This window comes from Protopterus annectens, chromosome 1.part1, assembly GCF_019279795.1.
Source record: "Protopterus annectens isolate FY-2018-M chromosome 1.part1, PAN1.0, whole genome shotgun sequence".
NCBI lineage: Eukaryota > Metazoa > Chordata > Ceratodontiformes > Protopteridae > Protopterus > Protopterus annectens.
The window spans coordinates 556,516,585-556,537,294 of record NC_056726.1 but is presented as its reverse complement, the minus strand read 5'-3'; positions in this window follow the sequence as shown (position 1 = coordinate 556,537,294).

The following is a 20,710-nucleotide window of genomic DNA, read 5'->3' as shown; positions in this document are numbered from 1 at the left end:
TGTGTGTGTGTGTGTGTGTCTGTGAATTATATTCCCCCTGTGTGTGTGTATTTCAGTGAGAATCACATCCTCTGGTGGTGTGGGTTATACCATTTTGAGGCATGTACCACCCTGTGCACTTCCCATTGCCCTACTTTACAAGGCCTGCTGATGTCATTCACTGTAGATGTACCTGTTTTCAGCTGTCAGCTCTCTAAGCTTTGCGGTATGTGCAATAACTGCGTAATACTACAGTACAAATAATTAGATAGGTACGGGGTTCTAATCTCAATGCTGACAACTATAGTAGTGTATGTGAAGCATATCCCCTGTGGTTGTTGTGCGTGTGTGTGTGTAGATTATACAATTTTAAGGCCTACTGACCCCTGCCCATGACATTAATTTAAAGAGCCTGTCAATGGCATCTGCCTCACATGCACCATGTAACATTATACAACCCATAACAATCTTCTATACAGATGTACATAGAATATCCACATGTTTGCAACCTATACATGGTCTGTGTCCCCTAACAATGAGCATTCCTGTGATGTCATTTTCAAATATGTCACAATTACCGTAGTGACACATGCCAGCTTCAGACATTGTACCTGACTGACAAATCATGCTGCTACAAAGTCAGATCCAAAAACAAACGAAACAGAGTCCAAACTGGCCGTAATCTTTTATTATAAAATGTAAGCTCGTTCAGGTTAAACAACCCTTCATCAGACAAATTTCACATAACCATGACAGTCTTTAAATACTAAAACAATTTTAAAAACAACCAGTCACTTTCTGTATTTGACCTGCCTTTTCTTTAGGCCTGGTTTTAAAGGTACAGAACTATTTAACCCAGTTGGGTTATCAGCAGTCAACTGTATGATCCATCTTAATTCTGTGTCCTCTGTATCATTAACAATGCCCCCCCCCCCTTTTTTTCACCCATGCAACATGCAGAACCATAAAAACAAAAGTGTGATCTGGAAAGCTCGAAACATGCTGGTATAATGCATTGTGTTTATCCTTCTGTCCTATGGATGACAAGTGGTGCAGTATTCTTGTTTTTAACTTACAATTAGTTTTTCCAACATAAAAACTCATACATGACTTACAGCATGCCAAGTAAACCACATTCTCTGTGTGGCAATCTGCATAAAACTCAAATGTACATTTTTTATTCATAACTGGATGTATAAAGCAATTTAAACCATTCACATTTGAACATGCTTTACAATGCCTGCAGGGAAAGGTCCTTGTTCTCATATGTGCAGACGAAACATTGTCAGCCTTCTTATTTTTTAACCCAGATTCTATGCATAGCATATCTTTTTGTTACTATTTCGCTTGAAAGTAAATCAAGGTTTCTCATCTAAAATATCTTTCAGGTGACTATCACTTCTTAGTATCTTCCAGTTTTGCTTAATGATATTGCATATCCCATACACATTATTACAATAACATAGCATCACCTTGGGTTTTTTGTCATATTTATCAGATTACTTCAACTTATATCCCCGCTGTTCTTTATTATCAGAAAACCATGTCCTTGCCCTGGCTTCCCTACTGGATATTATGCTGTTCTTAGTTTTTTCTAAGGTTCCTTTGAGTACCCCTTTTCCTTAAGATGTTCATTTAACACATAAATTTCTTTGTGAAACTCATTATTATCTGTGCACAGCCAAGAAACTCTATATCCTTGGCCTTGCATAATATTATGAAAAGTATGCCTAGGATGCATACTACATGCATTCAAATAATGATTTCTCCAACAATGTTTCCTATGCAGGGTAGCATCCAATTTGCCAGCTACATTTTTATTTAACGTGACATCTAAGAAGGCAATGGTCTCATTGCTGTGCTCTACTGAAAACCTGAGAAAATCTGTAGTTTTCTCAAGGTAATAAACACAATTCAACAGTTCATCACTGCCCTGTGCCCACAACAAAAATGGGATATGTGATATTATTAAGCAAAACTGGGTTAAATAGTTCTGTACCTTTAAAACCAGCCCTAAAGAAAAGGCTGGTCAAGTATAGAAAGTGACTGGTTGCTTTTAAAATTGTTTTAGTATTTAAAGACTGTCATGGTTATGTGAAGTTTGTCTGATGAAGGGTTTTTTAACATGAAAACACTTACGTTTTATAATAAAAGATTACGGCCAGTTTGGAATCTGTTTCGTTTGTTTTTGGATCTGTTCTTACAAGAGGTTCAAGAGGAGTCCTTATGGGAAGTTAAGAGGCATTTGTTTTTCTGCTACAATGTCTGTCACTCTATCACTTGTGCAGGTCTGTAGGAACAGTAGATGAGACCAGTCGCTATTCCTGGTGGGTTATCCCACCATCCATGAAGACATTTGCAAGATTACTTGTAAGAGGTTGTGTGTTATGTCCCAGGCATATAATCTATGTGGAGCATGTCATGTGTACGTAGGACTATAGTACATACAAGTGGATACGTATTGTTACTAATATGTCTTTTGGCGACTGTGTATGTGTTTCTGTATGCACAGCTCCTGTGGCTGTCTTTACTGTGTGTATGTGATCGCTATACCATTTTGTGTGCCTCTTCCACCCTGTGAACTCCCCCATTGCCAACCTAGTTTCAGCCCATACATATGTCATCCACAGTACAAGCACAGTTACACAGTTTCTAACACCAAGCCACTGTGGTGCATGCAATGATTGTATTACTGTGTATTGTGCATAAATAGATGGATAGGTCATGTATTCTGAGAAGTGTCGATTTCATGTGCATGTGTGTTTCGGTGCATGTCCCAATGCAGCAATGTGTGTGTGTGTGTGAGTGTGTGTGTGTGTGTGTGTGTGTGTGTGTGTGTGTGTGTGTGTGTGTGTGTGTGTGTGTGTGTTTGAGTGTGTGTCTGGATGGGAGATGTTCAACTGTGCCATGCAGAGCAGCTGAGCATGTTTGGTGGTGACCAGCCTGTGATAGAGATGTGTGAGTGTTTATCTGTACACAATCAAGACATGTGGATGCCTGAAACAGGGCTATGTTGGATAGCCATGGACTATACTTAGCAGGATGTACAGTTCACTGTCTCCTGGCAGGGATGCAGGAACTGGTTCTGCCAGGAGTATCACTGGCACCACCAAGCCCAAGGACAGATGCATTACTATTCCCCTATAGTGACTGCTGTCTGGAGGATCCGTGTCCCTGACGTGACTGGCCAGGACCACATACCTATAGCCTGCTCCAGTGTGGTGTGGACAGCATCCTCCCTTTGGTAGTGCTAGTGGTACTGGCACTACAGGAATGTGGGTGTTCACACCCACGTGGGCTCTCAGCTGATCATGTTGCTGAACTATGTCCACCAGGCTGATGCCCTACTCCCACCACATGCTCAAGCACAGACATTGTCTCACCTCACTGTCTATCCATGACACTGGCAAAATGCCGTATGGCATCACAAATACCATGGAGGTCACCATGCCTGGCAGGAAGTGCTGCATTCTACCCTGAGCATCTGTCAGGTGTTGCAGTCTGTATGCGCCTGTGCCTCCATGATGGACCATAACATGCATCTGGTGACACCTGCTGTGGCACTTGTGACAGGGGCTTGATGGAAAGCAGTTCTACATCGGGCACCTCTGTCCATCTGCCTGTGTGTGACCTCGCCTGCCCTCTGGCTATGGCTAGTGTCTACACGGAGATTTGCCATAGACACCACACTGGCCTGTACCATGCCACCACCCTCCAAATGTCCATTATCTGTGACTGCTGGGTATGTGTGGGCATACTGACTGTGTGCGGGGACATTGTGCGTGAAGGTGGGATACCAATCAATGGCATAGATTCTGGCCCCGACAACCCCACCTGTACCACACTAAGACCACCATCATCTTGAGAGTCTGCTAGGGCACTGACATCAGGTTTTGAGGGAAAGAGACACTCAGCCCCATGTTCACCTGCAAGGGGATGAAAACATATGTAAATTAAAACCCTGCAGTATTATGTTTGCTGATACATACACACACACACACACACACACACACACACACACACACACACACACACACACACACACACACACACACACACACACACACACACACACACACACTCCTGGTAAAGTCTGGCACAGCTTTGCTACCTATGGGCTCTTTAGGCCAGACCTTACAATATTTCTGACTGCCACAATCCATCTCTTTAGCAGCTGCTGTAAGACCCTCAACAAAGGGTGACAAATCCTACTGTGTGATGGGCCTATTAGCAGAATGGCAAGTGTGATCAAGACTAAGGCTATTGGAGTGAGCTACACAGTGTGACCAAGTGCATATGCAAGTACTATAAGAGCTGACTTACTGCCATACAGACCGCACACAATGACGAGGTTTAACAATATTTGATAATAACTAATGATGGAACAAAAGAATACTCTATCACTGCAGTACTTACACAGTTCACACTCACAGGAATCCATTTCAGACAACATTGCTGGACAGTCTGCAATACATACAGGAAACATGTAAAGTACTAGGTGGATAGCTTCATAAGATCATACCAGGCTATTGGCATGGATGCCCTCATAAGCCTAACCCAGACTTTTGCCCATGTCCTTTCAAAGCCATCACCTGCATCTTCTGTCCAGCTGGATATGCACAGGATCCCAGGGGTGTCTTTTCCATTTCCCATGCAGTCGTCCAGCTTCTTCTTCAAGAGGGTTATACACAAACTCTGCTAGACATGGGGAGGGAGTGTATTTTACAGACAGTGTATTCTGTGGGGCACTGCGCTATCCCACCAACAAGTACTATACATGTTACAGACCAGGTGAGGGCCTTGGGTGCATGTTGCATGAGTGGGGGTTGTCTTACAGATATGCAGAAACACCATCAAGGGTGGACTACAGGGATGTTGTGGCCTCCTGGTTCCTGGATGGCATACCCGTATTTGTGAGGTGCACCATGTAGACAGCCTTCTGTACAATGGTGCCCACATGGTGGGAAACTGTCAGGTTGCTACCAGCCTTGGTGCACAACTCACCTCACACCTGATTGCATGCTCAGTACATTGTTTTTACTGTCATAATTAGTGTGAATGACATCTACTACAATAGGGAAAATGATACATCTCCTGGCATTCAGTTTGAGGCAATGCTTCTTGCACCAGTCATTAATTTTGGTGAGGTCTTCTTGGAGGATGCTCACATCAGTAGGGGAATGTAAGACAGTGGCCAGCTTGCAATCATCTGTAAACCAGGTCAGCCACAGACCACTGGTTTTGTCTTGTACCTCAGAAATGTATATCTCAAACAATAGATGCACCCAGACCGATCCTTGGGGTATACCACTTTGTAAGAGCCTACTACTAGAGGCGGCTTCCACTACTTTGATTGAGTGGGTACTCTCATTGAGCCATTTAGCTACCCATCTGGTAACATACAGGTTGATGCCTAGCTGTGTAGGCTTATATATCATAGCCACCTTGGGATTATTGTGAGAAATTGGAGCTAGGTGAAGGTAGGCAGTGTGCACCATCTTCCCTGAGTTTTTGTGTTTGTTGACCACCTCAGAGAAGTCGACCAGGTTTAACAGGCCTGATCTCCCTTTGACAATACCACACTGTGTAGGCTCAAACATTTTGAGGTTGCTGATGTTCCTGTTTATAAGGTCCTTGATATTGCCCTTCCATGCCCTTGCAAATCAGGCTAGTTAGGCTGATGTGCATATGATTGGCTGGGTCAGTGGATTGCTCCAGCTTTGTGTATAGGAATGACAGTGGTTGTCCTCTGTGCAGATGGGATGACACCGGTGCTCAGGCTTTGGTTGACTATAGTTTGTTATGGAGCTGACAGCTCATGCCTGAGTTCATGTAGGATGCAACCAGGGATGGTATCCAGCCTATGGAGACTTCTGTGTGTTGCCTTTGAGAGGGCATTATGGACCTGCTCCCTGATTATGAGGGGAGGGGGGCAGGTGCTGTGCATGTCTATGTGTACCGATGGGGAAACGGGAGGGTGATGTTTAAATTTAACCTGTCTGCAGCAGTTTGACTATATCTATGCCATATGTGTATGAGGTGTTATTGACCACAACTAAAGAGAAGATTTGGGTGTTGCCTCTGAGATTGCAGACATATGTGTGGAAGGCCTAGTGACTGACCTTGGTGGATGTGTCCAATTTGCAGTCAAAGATAGCCTTAGGTTAATTCACCTGTGACCATATTTTCTTGTTCAGACCAAGGTGACATTGCTTCCAATTAGGCACCTCCTCCTTCTTGGCCCTGTCCAGCAATTATTTTCACCTATTATGGTATTTGTATATTGCTGCTGCCCACCACAGAGGTTTACCTTACCCCGAGGGAGATGATTTTGTCCTGTCAGTTATTGCTGAGTCCACACTGCTATGTAGGTGCTCACATAGAATTGGTGTAGGCTTGGACACTACTGCTATTTCCAATGGACAGGACGGTGGCTGTAAATTTACTTCTACCTGCTCTGAGGAGATTTATAGTCAGTTTTGGAAAGTTATTTTTGCTTGACCCTGACAAGGGGGTGTGCAGAGGAGATGGTGGTCTGAACAGTGATGGCTATGTTGTCTGATCTTACCAAGGAGGATGACACTGTAGAAATGCTACAGTGGCTACTCATGTTAGGTAGGACCAGGTACAGGATATTTCCACCTGGCATAGGAGTGTTGACCAGCTGATCCAATGCATTGCCATTGACAAAGCTGAGGAATCTCTGTGCATTCATGTTCAGGTAGAATAGGTCATGAACACTTTGGTTGGGTAGTTAAAGTCACCCAGGACAAGGGACGATGGTTGAATCTTGACAGATTCAAGCAAGTCCAGATAGGTATAGTGGGTGTCCAGAGTCATGGCTGGAGGTCTGTAGTTAGCTATAATTTGAGTAGGTGTTTTGTCAACAGTGTACTACACTTGGGATGTCTCCCATGCATCATACTGTTTGGCCAGCCTGGAGGTGTGTATGTTTATGATAATGTTTAAAACTCCACCTCCTGTGGCTTTTCAGCCCTGTATTTGGAGTCTAAACGTATGGTGGGATGAGTAACCTGGCAAGGTTAGTGTGCTCTACACAGCTGCAAATCAGGTGTCAATGACTGCACAAATGTCTGCATCCTCCAGGACAAGGTACGCTTGCAATGACATGAGTTTCATGCTAAGACTCCTAGCTCCTTTTAGAGGAAGACATCTGCACAAAGGCACACATCAATGGTGGGCAAATTCTGGCAAATAGTGACATGTTGTAAATCTAGCTGTAACACACTTAGTTGCTAGCAAAGACGGTTTTGCATTCACAGGAATACTCTGGAGGATATGACATCTGACATTCAAATGTATGCTATTATGTTATGACTTTAGTCTTTACTGGGTTGCCAGTGATTTGCCAGACAATACACAACTGTATGAGGCATTGACTGCAAATATGAGGCAAACATGTGGTAAGTCTGCAACACTTTGGGCAGTTTACAGGTATGAGCTCACTATATAACATACTGTTCAACACACACTTCTGTGCCAGTTGTTTACTATGCACATACCCAATATAAGTCTCTTACATTTGTAAGACAAGAATATGTGTCATAGTAGCATTCACAGGTGACATATGAATATGTACAACATCCCAGATAGCTGCCCTAGCAGTGTCACAGTCAGTATTGGACAACAAACACTCCAGTAGTAGTCATACATGAGCTGACCCTTGCTGGGGTGACTCAGGGGCCAGAGCTGTGATCTATGTCACTGCAGACAGGGCCAGCAGGAATGGCCATAGGTGCCAGACAGCAACATGTGAGTCCAGCAAGTTATGTTGCAACCTAGTGTTTAACTTCCTATTTCGCATTATTGCATCCTCCGTCTGCATTCCATTGCATGCTTAATTGATTGACATACCTGATCAAGTGCTGAAGGGTTTCCTGAGAATAATGCAGATGTTTAGGTTTGTGTAGTCATAGTCTGTCTTTGCATAGACAGATTCAGACTTGTTTTTTATAGGCAGCAGCTTGCCTTTTGTAGGTAATGCTCATGAGCAGGTGATGGTCTGTGCATCAACTGGTGTATTCCACTTGCTACTTGCATCCAGAGCAGATGTGTTCCATTAACCAATGCCATAGCAATGCAGTGCTATAATTAAGTCCTTCATGTGGGCCTTGCCCCTTTTCCTTGCCTGTGAGGAGGACATTATGGGGTAGGTGGAAATACCTCTCAGAACAAGAAATGTGGAGACAACACAACACAATGGGGGACAAAGTTCCAGAATTGGGTACAGATTGTAAGTAAGTATTGCTGTTAAACACATATAAGATTGCTAGATTAACAGGGTTTGTCTGGACATGCATTTTGTGCATGACGACGTCTGACAGTGATATGTCTCTGACATACCTCTCAACTGTCCAGATGTCTGCAGAATGCCCAGAGGTTTGCCTCTTATGTTTGGTCTGTTTCTTGAGCATTGACATAATAGGTTCATAGGTTAGTACTAGGCTAACTGCCCTTGTGAGCCATTTTTTTTTAAGCCTAGCCAATTATCCCTTGTGAGATTCAAACCCTGCACCTTGTGTTTGTAAGGCAAACACCTTAACCATTAGACCATCCTCCCAACCCATAAGATCATAGGTTAGTACTAAGCTAACTGCCCTTGCGAGCCATTTTAAGCCTAGCCATTTATCCCTCATGAGACTCAAACCCTGCACCTTGTGTTTGTAAGGCAAACACCTTAACCATTAGGCCACCCTTCTCAGAGAATTTCTGTTTTTAGAAATCAGTAGGATAATGTGAGGAGTGAAGTCATAAAATGTTGACATCCATTTGTGTTTCAGACATCATATCTTTCATGGATGTTATGTCACAACAAACCCCGTAACACCAGCAACTGTTTCAGTTTTTCACACCATTATGTGAGATATGCACCTCTTTTCGGGCCCCTTCCCCCATGTATGTCAGTCTTTGTCCACATGTCTTGCAGTAAGAGGTTCAGAGGTATGGTATATCATGATTTAGTGACTTCAGTCCTGATATCATCCCAGAAGTGGTACGTGGCAGTGGCCATGAATATGGTCCCATACCCTGGGAATTCTGTGGAAATGTGTACAGTTGAGAGTTATGTATGCCTAGCCATTATTAACAGATGACCAAGATTGTGTAGCAGTGTAGTGTGTAAACGTTTGTTGGGATGAGTAGGAAGAGTGGCAGTTGTTGGTGTCATAAATCCTTTGCTATCTGATTGTGCATGCTGCTACAGTTGCTAGTGGTCTATCAGGTGTATGTTTGTAGGGGCAGACTAAGAAATGTTTTGTAACACCTCAGGAGTCCCAGTAGACTGTGACTTGGGGCAGTATATGTTGGTGTAGTGTATGACTGGAAATTAGGATATATTTGTTCAGTCATTCTACTCTAGAGTTCATTTGGGGTACTGGTATACTGGTGTGACTGTGGTGCAAATTGTTCTGGGTGGTATATTTCCCACCAATGTCTGCTTTTCCCTACTGTTTCATCCCTGTAGTGCATAATATATTTGCAAATGCATGAGTAATTCCCCAGAACTGATTTGGGGTAGTGTTGTGTTGGTCTGACTGTAGTTCAGAAGGTGATGGGTAAAGTGGTTGGCAGCTTTCAGTTTTTTTCCCTTCTGTTACATGACTGAGATCATAGCTCTCCACTGTCCAGATATCTATACACTGTCCAGATGCATGGCTCATATATTTGGTCTGTTCCCCATAACAATTGTGGGTTTCTGACAAATCACTGGGAAGATGTGAGCATTGACATAAGTAAATGATGACAATCATTTGTGTTTCAGACCTGAGATCTATCAGAAAATATATGTTAAAACAAACCATGCTACTGCAGCAGACTTTATCCCCCAATTTGTCAGGCCTTTTGCAGATGTCTTGCAGGACGTGGTTGAGTATATGTATGTGTATGTGTGTGTGTGTGTGCGTGTGTGTGTGTGTGTGTGTGTGTGTGTGTGTGTGTGTGTGTGTGTGTGTGTGTGTGTGTGTGTGTGTGTGTATATATATATATATATATATATATATATATATATATATATATATATATATATATATATATATATATATATATATATATATATTGCTCGAAAAACCAAGTGTCAGAATCCATATATACCAATCATAGTTTAACAAAAGCGCTTTAATCGAAAAAGCGCTTCCGTTAAACTGTGAAAAAAAAAAAAAAAAACACTAAGTAAATGTTTTTGCAGGGGAGCTTTGCCCCCCTGCACCCCCCACACCCCCACTACTTAAATATTTTCATTCCAAGGTCGCACTACAGTGGAGTAAAGGAATATTCCCTTACTCGCAGCACTGCAGTGCGACAGGCACACCACTCACACATACCCGAAATTGCTGCTTCGATGAACACAAATTTTGGGTATGTGTGAGTGAAAGTTAAATTCACACAAGTGTTTGGGTCCCGTATATATATATATATATATATATATATATATATATATATATATATATATATATATAAAATGGGTCTATATTAGAACATTGAAGTTTCAAAACTTCAAATTTTCTAATATCAACCCCTGTTAAGCGAATGCTTATAACATCGAACATGCAGAACAGCAAATTTTTTCCTAGGGAAAAAATTCGCTGTTCCAAATCACATACACACAACACAAGCACACCAAAAAAACAGCAATCCACACACATATACCTAAAATCTTACATCTAACCCAACACTAAACTGTACATACACCACAAACTATCCACTTACCTTAACCCAAACCTTAACCCTAAGGTCCGTCACCATAGCACACTCACCTCACCCGCTCCCTAACCCTAACTCACCTATCCCACCCTAACCCTCATGTCCACACAATCGCACACTTACCTGACCCGTGCCCTAACCCTAACTCACCTAACCCGCCCTAACCCTCACGTCCACACAATCGCACACATACCTAACCTGCACCCTAAACCTAACTCACCTAACCAGTGCCCATTTGTACACTTACCTGAACCCAACCCGTAACTTTCCACCACAACATTGAAAATAGTGAAACGACAGAAGCGGACAATCGAATTCTTTCCCTAGGAAAAAATTTGATTTTCTGTAGCTTCGCTATTTTCAGCGTTCGCTAAATAGGGGTCGATATTAGAATATTCAAAGTTTTGATACTTCGATGTTCTAATATCGCCCCTATATAACAGCATTATGGATATGTATTTTTCCCTTATGTTAAATGACTTCTGTAGTGCATGATATGTGTGTAAAAGCATTAAAATTTCCTACAGCTCAGATGGTGTTGCTGTGATTGTAGTGCACAGCATCCTGGATTCCAGATTTGGCGGGTCGGATTATTCTATTGCTGGGCAGAACAAGGGCTGATGGAGACAGAGTGATTAAAGCACTTTTAAGCAGTTATAAGCAGTTTGCTTGGTTTTCGAGAAGCTAAACAATGCTAAGAGACGGTTAAGTCATCTTAGCTTCTGTTAGCAACGCTTACTCACGCTTACACCTGCTCTAATTTTGATTAAAGAAAAGAAAAAAAAAGGGTGTTAGGAAAGTGGTGAAATGGGGGCAAGCAGGGGGTAAAACATTTGGAAACCCAGCTAGGGATGTGCAGGACAGGTGTAGAAAAGGACCATATATCTACATTTCTACTGCAGCAACAGCTGTGACTAATGTGGAAAATTTGGAATTTACAGCTTCGCACCCCACAGGGAGGGGTGTTGGCGACATACATTTGTAGAGTAATTTGAGTGTTGATTGATTTATGTCACTGGACATGGGGGCAAAATGTAGAGCTATGTATGGGGCAGTCATTTGTTTGTGGGACAGATGCCCTTTTTTATTAAGGTGAGAGTGGGATGTTGAGGAAGGCCTGTAGGTATGTTTGGGGAGGTAGGTTGGGTACAGGATAGGTTGCATTTGCAGACAGACAAGACCCACAGGACAGCAGACAGGGGTGGTATATGACACATGAGGGGGGTAAACACCTTGGACAGGGATGGTGGTTGGGAATCAGTGGTACATGAGTCACCAAATGGATACAGTGGGACTCAAGGCCTCGAAGGTTGCTGTGCTGAGGGCTGGACAAGAGAGGTGCCCTGCCCCTCCAGATGTTCCAGGCAGTCCTCCATCTGATGCAGCCATCCATCCAACTTGGAGCAGATGACGCTGAGCACCATACCCTGGAACATGTTGTGGATGACTGGCTTCTCTCCACACCCATGTCCAGGGGGGGGGCCCCGTCCCCTTAGTCAGTTCCACCTAAAGGTGGTGCAGGACCAGCGGAGGAGGATGTTCCAGGTTGGGTCCCAGATGTGCTGGGGCCCAATGCCATGGCCAGATGAGGCGGGACAGGCAGATCAGCTAAGATCTGCCTTCCCAAATGTGCTATGGTTTTATGGTTTTCCAAGATATATTGGTTAGTCATGATCAAAACATTTCAAAATTAGTTATAACAGCATGCGTGGGTGTTCCAATTCATCCAAACCAACAGATTTGAAATAGTTGCATAGCAAGCAGGACACATACATAAATGGATCAACAGTAAGCATTTTAACAGCATACAAGTTACATTGACAGCAACAGGCCACCAATAACGGTATTTGAACAAGGTATATTAATATGTAACCGATTAAATATATGTACAATAATCGAACACATACCCCAACAATAGGTTTTGAGAACAACATACCCTTAGTATATGAATCATAATTACTGATGCAGATAAGGGGTTCCAGAGAGAAAAAAGTCCATTAACAACTGTATAGGCTTCTATTTTTCACAATACTGCTCAATACTCTACAGGTCTGCCTCACTTTACATCTACCTAGGGCCCATAGCTTCTGTGACACATACATACCTGTTAGACTGTCAACCTGTAATGGTATGGGGCAGACTGGGAGAATAATGGCTACATTACTGGGGGGGCATGTACATGTCAGGGTTACATATTTGACAGAGAAGGGGTACCCTGCACTGATGTTGTCTAAGTCTGCTACTGGCATACTTCCCTTGATTCCTATTTGTGTCCAAGGTTATTGGCAGCACTGATCACTAGCACTGACAATGTGACACTTGAGGGACATGTATCAGGGAGAGTGCATGGTGTATGTATATATCCTGCTGTAATTTGCAGGTATATGGGTTTGGACAGTGGAACAGTTGTACCCGGTATATCAGTATACCCTTCATACAGCTACTACCACATTTCTTTACCTGAAAACCTGTGGAGAAAATATTTGTTTACACTTTCTGTTTCTACAAATATTCAAGATTTCTTTACTGCATATCTGCACACATCTAAGTACCACTCCCTGAATTCGTACCATGTCTGGGTGTGCTAAAATGAACAACAGGGCTATTTTTCATCACACTGCAAAACTGGGAAATTGATGTCATGTGCTTGACTGATTTCTGCCTAATGCTCTCTGGGTTGGACAATCTGACCTTGTAATCCTGACATGCATGGCGGATAGTTATTCTACTGTGTATTAATCCTTTGAAATAATACAATCTGGAAAAAAAAAGGTTACTACAAGAATGCAATGCTACAAGGTACACACTATAATACTATAGACTATTCAGTGTTCAGAATGTAGTTCATACAGTATTTCATATTTCCTTTATATCTTGTTTTACAGCTCCACATTCTACTGTGTTGCATACTAGCTGGTTCTCAGAACAGCCTCAGTTACTTCATCCTGTCAATGCCATATTTGGTGCGAATAATCTGTACACATTCTATTTCTACAACAACATATCAGAGTAAACACAACCATCTGTGGTATACATCTTTATTATAGTGAAATGACACTTTTATTAATGGATATCCCGTGGATCAATATTAGTGTGACAAATGTCATTTATTTATTAGACACAGTATACACTATACCTACTGACAGTAAACAATGTACTCCTTCTACTTTATGCCACTATATACTGCAAGATTGATCTGTACTCACCAGCCTGTCGGTGCATCCATGTCAGTCTGTCTGCATGAGTCTCGATATTACTAGCCCTCTCCGCTGCAGCTGTAGGGGTGAGAAACAAACATTATGCATACCTGTCTATTACATACTCAGGCTAGAATCTGGTACACATATATCTGTGATACTTACAAACTGCTGGAACATGGTTACCCTGAGCATCCTTTTTCCATTGGGTCAAGAGCACCTCCTTCCTCTGCTTTAGGTCAGTTTAGTGATGCTGTACCTGCTCACCAGTTCGGGGGATACCAGTAGCACTAGTGAGGTCATGTGCCAGATGGTTTCAGGCCTCTGCTTTATACTGTGAGCCCTGGTACTGGCCCTGCAGCACTCTGTCATCATGGTTTGATATAAGGTGCCAGCAATGACCCTGGACTCCAAAATGCCCCAGTACTGCTCCCAGAAGTGCAAGCCCTCTCCAACACCTGACATAGTTCCTGCATAGATCAAACTACAACAGGTTCTGGCTGTATTCATAAGGCCATATCCCTGCCCCTTTCTGTCATTGGACCAATTTGAAATGCTAAGCTCACCTAAGTGGTGTGCAAATCCACTAAAATGAGTTGAACAGTGCTTAAAGAGGTGAATGCTGAGCACTGCTTAACAGTGCACAAATCCACTTAGTTGATCTAACTGCTGCTTAGAATGTATGTTTAAGCAATGCTTAAACCTGCTAAGCACAGCTGAGCAATGCTTAGCATTGCTTAGTTTTCATTTTAAACAAATATCAGGATTGTCGATAAAGTCATCATCAATGACATATTATTAAGTGTATATGATTTACTTTACATGACATTCCCCGTAGTGCTTTCATTACATTACATTACCTTGGAGTGTGACTATACTGTATGGGACACTTGTGTATACATACGTGATTTCACATGTTATATGCAATCACACTTCCATTTTGGACCAGATAAACTACCCTGGGTGACAAATATCACTTACTACATAATTTAACATAAAAAAAATAATTTTAACAATGCTTTCTCATGTAATAAAAAACTGCCTGTCTTGGTACTTGAACTATGAATGCCTACCTGCAAAGCCGAGACTCTAACCACTATGCTATCTTGACATTCAAGTTTGAACTATACATTTTTATTTAGCTCCTATGAGATGTTTAAGCAATGCTGAGCAGAGGGCCGTAACATGTAAACCCACTCAGCTATGCTTAATCATACCTTAGAATGGAAGAGAAAAATAGGGAATTAATAAAATCATTTTAATGACTTGTATCAATACTCGTAAGTCACACTAAGGGCAATTGTAAGGGGACAAATAGGAACAGATTTTACATATTGCTCTTACAAACTTAGTAAGTTAATAGAATAATAGGTTTTGCATTAGCATGACTTTTCCGAAGGATGTGAAGTCTTAAACTCAAATGTTTGTCATTATTTACTGAATCCAATCTTATGCTATTTGCCAGGTAGGGACAGATATTTGGGGGAACACACCAAAAATAAGAGGCAGACATCTGGACATTCTGCAAAAACCTGTACAGTTGAGAGGTTTGACCGTATGGCACTTTCGCAATGCAGGGGGTGTGTGACAGTACCTGTAACACACCCCCTGCATTGTTTCCTATCTAAATAGCTGCTTTCAGTGTCCACTGACATGGAAAGCACTTAGAAAATGCCATACGGCACTTTGACAATGCAGGATGGGTGTGACAGTACCTGTTACACACCCCCTGCATTGCTTCCTAGCTACATAGTTGCTTTCAGTGTCTGTGGACACGGAAAGCACTTAGTAAGTGCCGTATGGCACTTTCATAATGCAGGGGGTGTATGACAGTAATTGTCACAAACCCCCTGCATTTATTTAATGATCTCCTATCCATTTCGGTGTCCAGAGACATTGTTTTGCTATTTATATTTGGTTGCAGTGTCTGCAGACACTGAAAACCATTTAAAAAGTGTCATATGGTGCTTTGAGAGTGCAGGGGGTGTGTTAGATGTGTGGGCACTACTTAAACACGCCCCCTGCACTCAGTAGTGTTCATGTCTACTTAGCCTTAGCAGTAGCATGCCTTCATGAATATGCAAGGTGTGCTGCTGTTAAGGCTATGTGGAAATGGGCAAGGTTCACTCCATGTAGGAATAGCACTACTCCTGCATGGAGTTTATTGAATCCTGGGGATATTATTATGCAAATATTCTATACAATTATTTAATTCAAATAGTCCATGCCATATAAAAATAAATCATCAACAAATCTTTTATAAACGACTACATTATTACAAATACTGTTCCTTGAATCAGATAAAATAAATTTAATTTTCCAATGATTCATAACTAAGTTTGCATAAGTGTTAGCCACTGGGGTGCCCATGGCTACACCTGTGACCTGTTTTACTTGTCTTGAAACAAAAAAATGTTCTCAAGAACAATATGTAATAGTTCACATATAAGGTCTACATTAATATCACATAAATAAAAATGTTTTTCCTTAACCATATCGATACCAAGATAATTGGAAATACGTGTAAATAAAGAGCCCACATCAACAAGTGACCGTATAACACATGAGTATGTTATTATCCTTCTTCCAGCTATGCAAGAGCTCCAAAAAATGATAGCTGCCCTTAATAATGGTTGTGGACATATTTAAAACCTTTTTAAGCTTACTTTCTAAGTAGTCTGAAATGCACTCCTTCATCCATCATCATGCAGACACTACTGGACATAATGGTGGAGTCGTCTGAGATTTGTGTATGTTAGTGATGATGTAAATAATAAGAATAATTGCATTTTCCGCACTCAAATAATTATACATTTCCTTACCTTTTCATGTGCACTGATACATATTTAAAACACATGAAGAGACCCTTTTACTAATAGTTTTCACATTGTCCATACTAATGTACTCATAATCTGTTGTATTTAACATTTTTAACATGCCTTCCATATAAAATGACTTATTTAACACCAACACTCTACTGCCCTTATTGGCGGGTTTAATAACAATATCATCATTGTTCAATAATATTTCAATAGCCTTATATTCATCTCTCTGTAAATTATAAAAACTTTTCTTAAAACAACTCTCATATTTTTGATATAACTCATTTTCTACTAATGTTTCTTGTTTTAATCATTGAAATAACAGGATTTGATGGCGGTATAAACATACTGCTTTTAAAATATCTGTTGACAATATGCTCACTGCCATATTTATTAGAACAAAAAAACCTTTTAAATTTAACTTACAAAATGAAAAGTTTAAACTCCATCATAATTTGTGAGATGTCTATACTACTAGCTGGTACACAAGACAGTCATTTATTCAGAACACACAGTTCATTTTCGTTAAGGGTATAATCTGATAAATTAAACACACTATCAGATTTCACAGTACCTGTTCGCTGTTGATTTATTTTATTGTCAAACTGCTTCTCTTTCGTCTCCATTGGCTGACATGCTGTTTCCTTTTGGGAGGGAGAGGTAGTGGACCTGCTACAAACAAAAAAATGTTGTTGCTGTTGTTAATAGTATTAATGTTCATAGCATTTGATGTTTCCACAGGATCAAGTGCTGTTATCAAATTAGCATCAATAACAACCCATTCAGGATTAGTATATTTTGAATGAAATAACTTGTGCTGCTGTTACCTGTGCAGCCAGTTCAAAACCTTCTATATTGCATAACACAGGTTATATGACGTCATTGGGAGGAGAGAAATCTTTCCCAGATTCTTGATTGGTATTTTTTGTAGTATGGTCTTGTCTATCATTAGATTTCTTAAAGTTGAGCCAGGAAAAAAACTCTCATCTTTAAAGTCATTGTAATCATGCTTAAATTTTTTCTTTTTATTTTCAATAAGCTTGATCTCAAAAGTAACTATCTTATCAACTGTCTCACTTAAAAGAAGTGAGTGAATGTTTTCAATTTGAGCTGTTAGCTCATCATAAAGAACAGTCATTTCCTTCTTCAGTTTGCTTTTAAATGGCTCAAAAACTTATTCATGAGATACCTGCACTGAAATTATAAATTTGAGTTAAGTTGCTGCCATTCTATAAGTAATAAGAATAAGTAATAGGTATTTATTTGTTAAGCATTTGTTCTTATGCCTGAAGAAGCAACGTTGTATTGTGAAAATTATTACTTATGTGTAATAAAATATCTTTGTCCCGTGACTCTGCTGTATATATATATGTGTGTGTGTGTGTATATATATATATATATATATATATATATATATATATATATAGATATATATATATGTATATATATATATATATATATATATATATATATATATATATATATATATATATATATATATATATATATATATATATATATATATATATATATATATATATATATATATATATATTCTTGATGGTCCTTGTTGTTTTGCTGGTGTGAGATAGTTGGAGAATGGGAATTAGGGGATTATCCCTTTTCCCTACTGCTGTGTAACCTTAGCAGGGGATGTGAAGGATGTCCACCATTGGTGGAGGTTGTAGGGGGCTTGCCCTCACCACATACATTTTTTTGTTGGTTTTATTTATAGTTGCATGATTGTGCAGTCAATTAAACTTTGCTCATGTTTTCCGCTTCTACAATGTTCAGATTAAGTGAATGATTTTATATATATCTAACACTGAAAAGCAATTTTTAAAATTTACTAGCATACTCATAATGACCCCACTCATAATTACCTATATGTTTTTCCTTCTTTGAAAACTAGACAGTCTCTGACCTGATGAGATTCCTAGCAAATGTACATCTAAGTTATTATATCATCTGTTATGATAAAATTTTACTATATTGTTATAATATCTGGGTAAATGGGCTGCCACGGTGGTGCAGCAGTTAGCATTGTCACCTCACAGCAAGAGGTTCTCTGGTTTGATCCTCGGCTGGGGTACCTTCTGTCCGGCGTCTGCATGTCCTCTCTGTGGTTGCATGGATTTCCTACGGGTGCTCCAGTTTCCTCCCACATCCCAAAGACCTGCTGTAGGTGGATTGGGCACTCTAAATTGGCCCTAGGTGTGAGTCAGTGTGTGTGTGTGTGTACCTTTCTTGGAAGGTTGGGCTGGCAACTCAACACAGTAAAACTCTACTGTCAATCATGAGCGGACAGATGATCTGCTGTGGTGACCCTTAACCGGGAAAAGCCAAAAGAAGAAGAAGTTATAATATCTGGGTGAACCTATTTTTTATTTGTCCTTAAAATTGAGGTTATCATCAAGCATTTGAGATGTTTGGACAGAAAACATTACTAAGACTTTTAAACTGTCACTCATACAATTCTAAAGTTGCAGTTGTTCACTTGTCTATAGAAATAAATACACATAAACACCACATTTATCTCTTGCTTGACCATTCATGTAAAAGTCTTTGTGTCCTTGATGCTTTTCAGGTAATTGCATTTCTTTAAATTCTTAACTGTCTAGTTTAAGTTGAAATATAATTAAAAGATTTAAAGGCTTGGTAAGTCATTTGCTTTACTACTCCAAGTAAAGCATTTTTCTCCATATGATAGATTTGCTACAAGGCCTGGTTTAAAGTTTGTATTTTTGAAATGTAGCAGCTGCCAATATGTTCAACATGGATCCCGAGTCGGTGGCGGAACCCAGGGGCGGAAGGCGTTCGCCAGCAGTACACGTGGATCGGAGGTGGATTACAACATTTCGGGGGCCCGACCTAAACGTACCGTTCCAAAGAAAACTTATGCCATAACAGCGAAAGACCAAAAAACAGGTACTTTTAAACAGTATATCCCTTCCCGGGATATTAGAGAAAGAAAACGTTTCAACTTTAACACATTTTTGGAAGGGCATTTTGATTTTAACGACGATAGACCTAAAGACCAATGTATTACTACAGATGTTTTTGACGATAAGGCTCCGAATCTAAAGGAGGCAATTATTTCATTTGGGAACAAGCTTAAACTTTTAAAGAGTGTGCAAATGGACAACAATTATTTAAGAAACTGTCTTGACAAAGGAGTTGTCCCCATGGGGTTACGTTTTTTCAAAGTGCCCATGGGGATAGAGCTCGATGAGGAAAATAAAAAAGAATGTAACAAACTTTTTGATAGTTTTGGCTTTTCGTTCATGAAATTTATTATGGAATCCAATGATGGTAAAATTTGTAAATTGTTAAATGAGTTAGAGTTTTTAGACAATAGTATTACCTCCGACTTGCTGTTTAGTGATTTTGAAACCCTGTATGAAATGCAATACAAATGGGTATCAAGTATGTTGAATAAACAATTTGAAAGAAAATGCAACAAACTTAAAAGAGACATTGAGCAGTACAGAAAGGGTGTAGCTTATAGGTGGGATAAAACGGACAACAACAAACCTTTCAACAGTAGAAATACAAACAAATTTAATAGAAGGAACCCACCGGTTCAAGAACACGGACAATATTTTGGAAAAAAGGGGGGCAACTATGCAGACACTCCACATTATAACAACAGGAATAAAGATACTGATATGAACAAATTCAGAGGAAAAAATTTTTTATGGGAAGAACAGGATTGGGACATGAATGTGAGAGGCTACCCGGCCAGAAAAGAGGTGTTCATGGATGGCAGAGCAACGAGATAGTCAGTAGTTGCGCATACAACAACTGTTCATTTACTAACATTAGTGTCAAGGATACAAGGAAAGCCAAAGAAATATTAAGAACCAACGACGTGCTTAGTAGTTATGACAATTTTAATATATATAACTATACGGACGAAGTCATTACCATAGAGCACTTCACCTTATTATCAAAAGGGATGAAATTTATTCCCCATAGCAAACCTAACCTAGT